We start from the raw sequence: 9,107 nt of genomic DNA, 5'->3' as shown, positions 1-9,107 counted from the left end.
TGGTAAAACTTTCTGGGGTTGACATGGCCTGAGGCTGAACACCCTTTTCCTCCTGAAGCAGCCCCACCCTGGAGGCCATCAGTACTTAACCCCAAAGTCATGGAGGTGCTTGGCTCCCATCTACAATACTTTTACTTGTATTACACCCAGAGATAACAGTGTCATAACTGGGCCCTCTTGAGTCCGTTAGCATTGTAGAGGATAGGAGTTTTAATAAGAAAATTTCAGCTTCTTCCACACAGGAAGAAAAACTGAGTCGGTGGATCCACGGCTGGATTGTAAAAATCTGGGGCCATCACATGGGAAATTATAATAATACCTAGCCTTTCCATAGCTTTTTCCATCAGTAGATCTCAAAGCACTTATGGAGCCCCACATCGTTCTTATTTTACAGATGGAGAAACTGAAGCACACAGAGCATGAGTGACTTGCTCAAGACCACCCAGCAGAGCAGGCCAATGGCAGGGGCAGGAATACAACCCACGTCTCCTGATTCCCAGTCCAGTGCTCTGCCCAGTTGACCACACTGCCTCCCCTCCTAAATGCGTCTCTGGCGCTGCCTCAGCCAGGCTGCGGGCCCTGAATGAAGTGACCCCAGCCCGCATCCCTTATTTACTCGGGTACTGCAGCAAGAGGTGGGGCGCTCAATGGCCAGGGGAACCCCCCCCACGCCAGCCCCTCCCTAAGCGGAGCGCAGGAGAGAGTCACTGGCGGGAGAAGGGGCCGGGCTCGCCGTCCTTGCCTCCCGCTCTCCTAGGGCTGCGCTGGCCCGGGGAAGGCAGCCCCAGGGTGTGCACGCAACACTGCGCGCCGCCAGCCGCCTTCCACCCTCACCCCCCGCCCGTCCCGGCCTCCTCCCGCCGCAGGGAGGGGCCGCTCCCCCGGGAGCCGCCTGCGGAGTCCACCTGGCTGGTCCCCGGCTGCGCGGGAGCAGGAGCCGCGGCCGCCCCAGGTGAGCTGAGGGGAGCTTCGGGGGCGGGGGAGCCGCGCGAGGAAGGAGCCGGCTGGCTGGAATTTCCTCGCAGCGCCCGGGGCGCGAGCGCGCAACAGGCTGCGCCGCCCAGCGCTCGTCCCTGCGGCCGGCCTGGGGGGGAGAAGCAGGCGGGGGCTGCCCTGTGTACACTGCGCGGGTTTCCCCTCCCAAAGCCCCCAGCCCGTCAGTGAGTTGCCCTCCTCCGGCCCCAAAAGGCCCGCGCTCCCGCGGGGTTTGTTTCCTGCCGGCTCCCCCCCAGCTCCCTGCTGCCGCTCCTTGCAGCGCACAAATAGCGCGTCCCTGCTTGTCCCCGGGAGCAGCTGCTGCTGGGATTGGTTTGGGGCAGGGCGAAGGAGCTGTTGTTCCAGGCTGCAGGTGTCTTGTACTTTCCGGGAGGGTGAAAGAAAGAAACAAAACACAACCCTCAGCCCCCTTGGCGGAAGTTTTTTTTAGAGACGTCTCCTTTTTTTTAGATTAAACGCCATTATTCTGCCAAATTCCTGCTGCTGGTGTTTTGGCCAGACGGTGGAACAGAGTTACCAACACCTTGGGAATGGAGGTTGCTCCTAACTCTGAAATGTTTCTTACCCTGAACAAAAAGTTGGGGTGGTTTTTTCAAAAGTTTACAACTGAACACTGACTTACTACAGCTTTGAAACTTTACTATGCAGAAGAAAAATGCTGCTTTCCCTTTATTTTTTCGTAGTTTACATTTAACGCAGTACTGTGCCTTGTTTGTTTGTCTGAATGCTGCTGCCTGATTGCGTACTTCCAGTTCCAGTATGGTTGACTGGTCAGTTTGGAACTCTGAGGTTCGGCTGTAGGTCAAACCTCTTGGCCAGCCAAACAAACAAATAGTTCCCAACAGGTGTGCTTGTTATCAGGCAATATAACAAACACACATCCTTTGGAAGACAAGTAGCAAAGAGTAAGATGCTTAAGTTTAAAAACACTTATTAATATATATTTTAAGCCAAGCACAGTTTAATAATTTCTTACAGCAAATACTTGTTTTAATACCGCCATTTGAATCCCAGGCACTCCAGTATAAATACAAAGCAGTATATATTTTTAATAAAAGCTACTGCTAGGTTTTCATTATTTTCTCTGAGTAGTAGTTAACGTACAGAAATCATAATCTTGAGCTATGATTAAAGCCCTTTTTCTGCAATTGGTATTATGTGGGTGGGCAGCCATGTCACACAGGTTCAGCAATCTGCCAGGGAACTAATAATTGCAGGTTCAATGCCTTAGGTTTCTTTAACAAAGAAACATAAGTGGGTAGAGAATGGGAACTTCTTAGCAGAAGTGTGTGCTGTGGAATGGGGGAAATAATTCAGCATTTATTGTAAAACATTTTACCTTCACTGGGGGACATTTGACTTTGAGTTTCATTATAGCAGAGCTCGAAGGCCATCCCATTGCTTTATAAAACTTTACTCCATATTGAATATATTTTATTCAGTTTTCAGAGTTTTTAATTTTTTCACCTATTTTTCTTTCTATATATGTGACACTGCATATAAACATGTGCTCAAATTCTGTAAAAGATTTAATAGCTTGCTAAAATCTTTCCTCCAGGATCCCTGCTTAATTCAGAGCACAGTATATCATGTAAACAAAGATTGTATCATAATGCATGTGACCAATACATATATACAAGTGGGCTAAATTAAGGTTGCAAAGGCAAATCATAACATTACTTTAATGTAGCTCCTTGTGTGTGGTAATGTATATTACTTGCAAATTTAGTGTTGTTCAAAAGTGCTTGGCTGGCAGACATGAAGACTAAAGTCTTTTTAGCTAGAGACAGGAACAGGCTTCTCTCCACCTCTGGGCAGCCCACCTCAAGAATGAGTGGACACTGCCATTCAGTATCTAACAATTAGGAATGTTGGAATATATGTTCAGTTTCGTCACTGACTTGCTGTGTGACCTAGGGCAAGTTGCTTAAAGGAATACATGATTTTGGCCCCAAAGTTATATTTCATAAAAGTAGGTCTTTAGTAAACTTAAGAACATCAGGAATGTCTCCAAAACTTTTAAACATTACAATAGAAAGTTGTCTTTTAAAATAAATAAATATCTTGAGTAATTTCAAACAAAATGTTGTAATACTGAGATACCTGGAAGTGAAACTGACTTTAATGAATTAAAAACAAAACTGACTTCGTAGATTCCCCCACTCCCTGCCCCATTCTTTTAAGAGGAATACAAAATTGAGAAGTAAAATGGATTTTTAAAGTTTTTTTCAGTTTTAATAATACAAGTGTTTTAATAGAGGTAAAGAAACATACTTGTTCACAGTGACACTGATCTTGCAAACACTTAAGCATATGTTTCAGAGTGGTAGCCATGTTAGTCTGTATCAGCAAAAATAACGAGGTATACTTGTGGCACCTTAGAGACTAACAAATTTATTTGGGCATAAGCTTTCGTGGGCATAAGCTTCATCAGTGGGTTTTAGCCCACGAAAGCTTATGTCCAAATAAATTTGTTAGTCTCTAAGGTGCCACAAGTACTCCTCGTTGTTTAAGCATATGTTTAATTTTAAGCATGTGGGTAGATTCCTGGAAATGAATGGAGTGCCTCAAATTCTTAAAGCTATCCATGTTCGTAAAGTGTTTGCAGGATTGATGCTAATATGATGAATTAGTGTTTTTTTCTCAGTTTTAGAAAATGATGCAGAGTCAATTCCGCCATTGGTGTAAGCAGTTGTTTTCAGTCCAGTTGTACCATTTCCCCCGTGGCTGATAGAATTGGTCAAAAATCTTTGAAATTCTGATTTTGGGGAGGAGGGGAAATCATGAAAATTTCAGAGCCATTTTTCCTTGTTTTTTGACCAGCTATATGGTTGGCTGATATTTGAAATTTGTATGAAATTTTTCAACAATTTTGACTTTTTGTTATAAAAGGCAAACATTTTTCATAAATTTTTGTTTCCATTTTTTTAACCTCCTGAATTGGTTCATGTCTACATGTTCTCCATGGAAAGTGACCCTGTAAGAAAGAAAACAGAGGCTGAGGGCTGAGACTGAAGAGGAACATATGCAAACACCAACCCAAGCAACCTGAACAGCATTACTTGATTCTATGGTATAAAGTAATAAAAAAAGAGGTTATATTTAAATACAGATTTCAGTTGAGTCACAATAATAGGATAGCAAGTAAGATTGGCATATTAAGTCAGTCAGTACTAAAATGAATTCCCCCTCCCCCGCTTTTACCCTGCCAGGATGCCTGCCTGCTTGCCTAGAAGCTCTGTTTACACTATGACTTTCAAGTGAATTTGTAACCAGTTACTGACATGGTTGGCTTAAACATGGTTTGCATCATATGCAAAAAGGTTAATCCACAGTTTGTAACTGCAGTAGCTGATCACATGGGCCTAGGTTGCCATATGTCATAACACTGTTATTTTGCTCTGTAGAGGACTGGTACGGGTCCACTGTCTCACATACATTTGGCAGCACTGCCATGCAACCCTGCATCTCAGTGGGATTCTCTCACCTCCAGCTGAGCTGCAGGAATTTTCAGTAAATATTTATGGTTTTCCTTACATGAAAAATCCTGCTAACTCTTTCGTCAATTTAAAGAAAGCTTTCTGAAGAAAGGCACAATTTTTTTGTGAAAAATGAAAAATGTTGACAATCTAGACAAGCTTTCATTTAAAAAAAAATTGCATTTGAAAATCGCAAAATGTTTTTTTTGTTTGAAAAATTTCTACCAGCTCTAAAAAACAATGATCCTGGGCCATAGAACTTGTATGAGAAATTACTGACTAAAGCAAAATTAAAATTACCAATTTATAAACCTCTCTGGACTGGAGAGTGAGGAGTGGTTGTAAAGGATTTACCGACAAACCCTTAATTTTAGCAGTGCTGCTGGGCAAGCCGGGCATAAGACACAAACGGTATTGTATAAATTCACTAATCAAACCTGCCAACTTCAAAACTAAAAGCTCAATCGGTACCTTTTTACAAAAACAATCAGCGAAAAAGCTTTCAATTCATTTTTTTTTTATCAACTATAGTCTGTTTGCTTCAAATAAGAGACTGGCAGTTAGTATTATTGTTTGCTAAATAACGGCTTCTTTGTACTATTGAATTCTCTCTGGCCCAGGAAAAAATAAACTGTTTTAAAATAAAATATAACATGTTTTTGAAGACAAATGTAAATATAATCACTGGCCTATAACTAGGGCGCTAACAAATTCATGGTCCATTTTGGTCAATTTCACGGTCATAGGATTTAAAAAATAGTAAATTTCGTTATTTCAGTTATTTAAATCTAAAATTTCACAGTGTTGTACCTGCAGGGGCCGTGACGCAAAAGGAGGTTGTGGGGGGGTGTCACAAAGCTATTTTAGGGGGGTTGTGGTATTGCCACCCTTACTTCTGCGCTGCTCCTGGTGGGGCACTGCCTTCAGAGCTGGGCACCCGGCCAGCAGCCACCGCTCTCCAGCCACCATCAAACTCTAAAGGCAGCACAGAAGTAAGAGTGGCAATACGAAAACCCCTACAATAACCTTGTGGATTCCCTTCCCCCCCACCCCCAGCGGTCCCCTTTTGGGTCAGAACCCCCAGTTTGAGAAACGCTGGTCTCCTGGTGAAATCTATATAGTATAGGGTAAAAGTACACAGAAGACCAGATTTCACGGGGAGACCAGATTTTGCTGTCCGTGTCGCGCTTTTCACGGCCAAGAGTTTGGTAGGCCCTAGTTATAACACACCCCTGCCAAATTATAATTCCCTGCTCCAAAGCATGGGGCACTTGAGCTTTTCATATGCAAGGTCTGTAGAATTTCTGAACTTGAGGAAAACATACATTTGTCTCGGCTCATTCTCAGAAATAGCCAACTGTTTTGGCTCAAATTTTCCAAAAGAATTCAGCCTGAGGCAGACACCCAACATGGAAAATTTCAGCTCAAACCTTTCAAGTCTGGCAAAGTGAAAACAGGGTCTTATTATGGGAAGGGAATCATAATAGAGTAATAGATGGTGCTGCCAGCATGGACTATAATAAGGTAAATCCACAACACAGTATACCTTTGTTGCCTTTCAGAGGGGTCTGTCTTATGGGCTATTTCTCAGATTTATTCGTCCTCATGCTAAATTTCAAACTGATTTTTTTAAATGTTAGTATGTTCGGGCGATATTTCTTTTTACTGTGTGTTCTTCTCAAGGACTGTAGCTAACGCTTTTTGTGTATGCTAATGAATTTCAAACTTGAGATAGAGTTCACTAGAGACTTTGGGCTTGCTCTTATGTGGAACTCCCATTGAAATCAGGAAATATTCTGTGTGGAGAGTTTGCAGGATCTGGCCCATAATCCAACCAGCTGAATTTCATATAGATGATTAATTTAGAATTTCTGAGATTAAAACCAATCATCTGGGACAAATGTCTTATATGGGAGAGAATTTCTGTATTTAGGGGCATGGCTAGAATCTCTGAAGTTTTGCAGGTCACTTCTAAATGAATGCTTGGGAATAAAGAAAACCTCTTCCATCTTCTTAAAATCTTCTGACTAGGAGGTCCCTAAATGTCAGATAACATGCCTATTGGGAAACTTGTGTTTTCCATTGTGTTTTGAAACATGCCTTGGAATACTGAATGGTAGCTTTTATTCCAGAGGTGAGAGAAGTTTCAGAGAAGATTCTTGGAACGAGAAAGCTAATGGTGTGATTTTGTTTTGTTTTGTTTTTTCCATTTGTAAAGAGCCACTGACTTCTTTGGGAGGGGTACAGACCTGCTTACGGTTCTCCACAGGCCTTTTCCCCTTCCCATTCCTTTCCCCTACCACCTGGGCTTTTTTCTGCTATTAGAAACAAACCTGAACGTTTTCTAAAGAGAAAAATAATGTATCCTATTTTAAATGGACAGAGACAATGAGACAAGTGAATCTCATGAACTATCTTCTTTGTGGTTTGTCTGAACTCTGTTCCCCCTCTGTTCTGTTAAATGTCAGTCAAAGTTGCAAATGCCTGTGCACAATCAAAATTTTCTGATTGTTGAAGCAGTTCTTAGGGTATGAAAAACCTCTTAGAAGTCTGAGGCTCAGGCTAAAACTCTAAGGTTTGGCATACTACACATGAAATTGGCTTTCAGCAAAGCCTTCAAAACAAAATTTTAACTCCATAACATCAAAGAATTTCTCAGACTCTCAGCAGCTCCTGCTTATTTATACTGAGCTTCAATAGATTTGAACTCAGAGTTTTAACTCTGCAAAAGTTTACAATGCACTTGCTTTTGTGTATGTACCTCACTGCCATCTGCTGGGTAGAATAAATCTAAAAGTTGACTTTGTTGTGAAAAATATTCCATTAGTGCACTGGATTTGCACCCTACATTTTAGGAGCTGAAGAGTGACAGGTCCATTCCCCATGTTGCATGTACATTACAGATGGTCAGTCGATGACTGAGATATATATTTGCCACAGGATAGTACAAGGTCTACTAAAACTGAATTCATTTTAAAATGTGACTTTGCATTCATGATGAGTGCAGATGCCTGATTTTTTAGTTCATTAGAAGAGATTGCTACAACAAGCTATTGCAGGCTGAAAAAAGTGTAAGGAGTAGGCAGAGGGTGAAGTTAATGGCAAAACTTGGGATGACTTCAGTGAAGTCAGGATTTTACCTAGGATATACAAGTGTGTCTTCAACTAGGAAGACAATGTTCCTTACATTAAACCTTGGATAAATTACCCTTGCATCATCCATGCCAGTTCTTGCACTTTTATTGATAGGGGATAAATGAGTCCAGAGGAAAGTGGGATAGACGATTTAGGAAAAGCTACTTGTCAGGGTCTTGTCCCAACCCTTTTTAAATGTACCAAGTGGTGGAAAAATTCTTTGGAGACTATACCTAGCATGGATAGTTGCTGTATGTTGACAGCTTTGCTTTTCTCAGTAGCTGGGTGTAATATACATGTTGCCTTAATTGACAGAAAGATTAAATAGGCTTGGCAGACTCACAGTTGTAGACCTAACTTTGCAGTCAGGATCTTGTGAGTCAGAATCAAAAGCTAAATTTTCTAATCCTGAGAAGGAAAAAAATATGAAGAAAAAAAGTGCAACAAAAATTGAAGGTTCCCTTTCAGATTCAGTGGTCATCACTGCAGACAGAAATAAGAGTTAGTCCATTACTGCCGCACATCACATTAAAAATAATTAGAAATGTATAGGTTAATTTTTATATTATTACCTTAATCTGTGGACCTTGTTCTACCAGTTGTGACCTCATTGATTATGGTGACTGGCATCAGGTAACATTCCATTTGTAAACATTTAATGATCAGCTGCAGTAAGGATGCTTAAATGGGCACCCTGAACTTGAAACAAATCAGTTTCAAACAAATGAATCTTAAGTACTTTCTACATATTGCATCTGTCCTGGGTCCCTCTGACAACTTTGATTTTTTTCACCCACATTTTCCTATTTTTAAAAAATGTTTTCCTCTCTCCTCTGTCTGAAAGATCCACAAAAGGAAAACCACTTGGTTGCAAAAAAAAGACAGTGAAACCAACTGTACACAAAATGCCATCAGATTCATAAAATAAGCAAACTGTAAAATAGAGGGGAAACCTTTCTCTTATCTCTGCCAGCTATCCCAATCTTTGGTGTTAGTTGTAGTAATAGTAGGTAAAGCAGTTTTTGACACAAATGTGATTTTTAAATTGAAAGTGTCCATTGTAAAGTTACAATAACCTCTTGCTCCAGCCTCAAAAGTAGTAGGTATTAAATTATTGCAAATGGCTCTTTTAAGAGGAAATAAAACATTCCAAATAGTAGCCTACAGCTTAAACATGCAGGAAATGTGAATGAGTTGACTCTAGAACCATATGATCTTTATCTGCCTTTGGGATAAGTTACTTAAAACATTTTTCTTCTGACGATTTTAAAATCAAATGAAGAGAAAAATCTACAATAATGTTCAGAAAACATGAGCATCTACAGAAGCTGGACTAAATTTCTCTTTTTTTTTTTTTTGATTTAAAAAAATAGAATTCACAGATCAAAGAAGAGGTAGAAAAGCAATAATATGTGCCTCATGCATTCCGCTTTTCAAATGAGGCTCACCAAGAACTAGATTGGATACCGTTATTGGCATTGAATTATTGGCTTACTC

General features: G+C 41.1%; 1 protein-coding gene across 2 annotated transcripts in view; it reads left to right on the top strand.

Moving 5' to 3' along the window:
* Positions 1-684: 684 nt before the first annotated feature.
* The window catches only part of ARHGAP8 (Rho GTPase activating protein 8), a 121,146-nt gene continuing 112,723 nt past the window's right edge, over positions 685-9,107 (top strand). The window contains exon 1 of one of the 2 annotated variants that reach the window (XM_043537864.1): positions 685-952. The gene's annotated coding sequence lies outside the window, so the exon portion shown is untranslated. The remainder of the gene's footprint in view (positions 953-9,107) is intronic. The other variant, XM_037914657.2, reaches the window with a different exon arrangement.

Source organism: Chelonia mydas, chromosome 1 (genome assembly GCF_015237465.2).
Source record: "Chelonia mydas isolate rCheMyd1 chromosome 1, rCheMyd1.pri.v2, whole genome shotgun sequence".
NCBI classification, from domain to species: domain Eukaryota; kingdom Metazoa; phylum Chordata; order Testudines; family Cheloniidae; genus Chelonia; species Chelonia mydas.
The sequence above is the reverse complement of the archived record's forward strand: the minus strand, read 5'-3'. Positions and strand labels throughout refer to the sequence as shown.